We start from the raw sequence: 2906 nt of genomic DNA on the forward strand, positions 1-2906 counted from the left end.
TTTATACTGTATCTTTGACTTACAATTTATTTAAAAGACATTGTATGATATCTTCTCCTAGTATTAGAAACTTTAAAAAGTATATTTACATTTTCTGTTGACTTTAAAAAAAACAGAAGTTTGTACCTATGTTGTTTACTTATTATTTCTTGCCTATACCTTGTAATATGAGAAACTATTTTGGCAGTAACAATACACAACGTACTAACCATTGTTACCCTCCTAAAAAGTAAAAAATAAATAAAATTAAATTTAAAAAAAAGGATTAACCCCACAGAGGTTGCCAGAACTGTCGCAGAGCTGAGTTTTCAGGAGATGGAGGTAGCCCACCAGGAACTGAAAATGCCAAAGCCAGTCGATGTCTGGACTACCACCATGGATGTCTAGCTGGAGTTTGCCATTCAGCCAAATACCACTGGAAAGCAGGTCCTGGGTCAGGTGGTTAAGGCTATTGGTCTCTGGGAAGTGTGGTTCTTTGGCCTACAATATGTAGACAATAAAGGATTCCCTACCTGGTTGAAACTTGATGCAAAGGTTTCTGTTCAGGAGGTCAGGAATGTGAACCCCTTCTAGTTCAAGTTCTGGACCAAGTTCTATCCTGAAGATGTGTCTGAGGAACTCATCCATGACATCACACAGAAGCTGTTCTTCCTCCAGTTGAAGGATGGCATTCTTAGTGATGAGATCTACTGTGCCCCTCAGACAGCTGTGCTCCTGGGGTCCTACACCATGCAGGCCAAGTTCGGAGACTACAACAAGGAAGTGCACAAGTCTGGGTACCTCAGCTCTGAGTGGCTGATCCCACAGAGAATCATGAACTAGCACAAACTCACAAGGGATTAGCGGGAGAACTGGATCCAGGTGTGGCACACAGAACACTGTGGAACGCTCAAAGATAATGCTATGCTGGAGTACCTGAAGATTGCTCAGGACCTAGAATAAATTATTTCAAGATCAAAAGTAAGAAAGGAACAGACCTTTGGCTTGGAGTTGATGCCCTTGGACTAAATATTTATGAGAAAGATGATAAGCTGACCCCAAAGATTGGCTTTCCTTGGAGTGAAAAAAGAAACATCTCTTTCAGTGACAGGAAGTTTGTCATTAAACCCATCAACAAGAAAGCACCTGACCTTGTGTTCCATGCCCCACACCTGAGGATTAACAAGCGGATCCTGCAGCTGTGCATGGGGAACCATGAGCTATACATGCCCCACAGGAAGCCCGACACCACTGAGGTGCAGCAGATGAAGGCCCAGGCTCCGGAGGAGAAGCATCAGAAGCAGCTGGGGCAGCAGCAGCTGGAGACAGAGAAGAGGAGAGAGACTGTAGAGAGGGAGAAGGAGCGGATGCTGAAGGAGAAGGAGGAGCTTGTGCTCGGCTGCAAGACTATGAGGAGAAGACGAAGAAGGCAGAGAAAGAACTCTCCGACCAGATCCAGAGAGCCCTCCAGCTGGAGGATGAGAGGAAGCAAGCCCAGGAGGAGGCTCCGTGGCTGCACTGCCGGCCAAAGAGGAGCTGGAGAGACAGATGGTGGATCACACAAAAGAGCCAGGAGCAGCTGGCTGCGGAGCTTGCAGAGTACACTGCCAAGATTGCCCTGCAGGAGGAGGCACAGCTGCGCAAGGAGGACGAGGTGCAGGAGCAGCAACACAGGGCCAGAGAAGCCCAGGACGACCTGGGGAAGACCAACGAGAGCTGCCCCCAGTGATGCCGGCCCCGTCTCCCCGCCGCCTCTCATGTATGAGCCTGAGTTACCATGTGCAGGAGAGCCTGCAGAAGGGGGGCGCAGAGCCCACGGGCTACAGCGCCGAGCTCTCCAGGGAGGGCATCCTGGACCATCGCAACGAGGAAAAGCGCAATGAGAAGCGCATCACTGAGGCGGACAACAATGAGCGTGTGCAGCGGCAGCTGCTGATCCTGAGCAGCGATTTGTCCCAGGCCAGAGATGAAAACAAGAGGACCCACAACGACATAATCCACGATGAGAACATGAGGCAAGGCTGGGACAAGTACAAGACCCTGCGCCAGATCTGGCAGGGCAACACCAAGCATCTATGAGTTCGAGGGCAAGACCAGGGCGGTGCACAGGGCGCCTAGAGCAGGGCTCTGCCGGAGGCCCAGGGCAGCCTGGGCACACAGGCTGTTTAGTGTTCTAAATCTAAAAAGCCCCTCACCATGCTACAGGTCCCTTAAAGAGCAGGTACCGGTGGAAGTACTCTGGGCCGGGCGCCACCATGGTTATTTTTCCCAGCTGTATCATAGTGCCAAAAGGCCTGATTTTTGTAATCATCAAATCACTTCCTGTTGTATCCTGGGAGCAGGAATGTTGGAATTATGATACCTGTAGAATCCAAGTACAAACTTCACACTGGCAAGTGTGCAAGGTTCAGTATCGTTAAAGAAACTACATCGTGACTTACATCTGTGCCATACTTTTGTAATAAGCTTACACTGATTGATTTGTTCTTGATTTCTATGAAGGATTCATCTCTGTCTATGTACATATTTTGAGAGGTAAAAAATTAAGCCCTGTATAAACCAAAGCCCTGTCCCACTTGCACTGACTTCCTTCCTCCAGCCGTTCTGTTCAGGTGGCGGAATCTGCCACAGTCACTTGGGATGGATGATGCAGGAGGACTCCGATAAACTTTTGGGGTTTTGCTTAAGCAGTTATAAGAATACAGTGTTGGACTTACACCTAACTAATAATCAGCTAGAGTATAGTATCTATATGTAAGTGATGATATGGGTTTGTAACACTAATTCTAAAAAGGGGAAATTTTGTTCTGTATATTTTGTTACCTTTTACAGAATAAAAGAATTGCATATTAAAAAAAAGATTAACCCCACAAAACAATAGGAGCTAATGGGAGAAACTGCTCATCAAATAAATTTAAATTTTTTTT

General features: G+C 47.0%; 1 pseudogene; it reads left to right on the top strand.

Moving 5' to 3' along the window:
- Nucleotides 1-342: 342 nt before the first annotated feature.
- On the top strand, nt 343-2058 carry LOC101588952 (annotated as a pseudogene).
- The last annotated feature ends 848 nt before the right edge of the window (nt 2059-2906 follow it).

Source organism: Octodon degus, unplaced genomic scaffold (assembly GCF_000260255.1).
Source record: "Octodon degus isolate 3935 unplaced genomic scaffold, OctDeg1.0 scaffold00016, whole genome shotgun sequence".
Lineage (NCBI taxonomy): Eukaryota > Metazoa > Chordata > Mammalia > Rodentia > Octodontidae > Octodon > Octodon degus.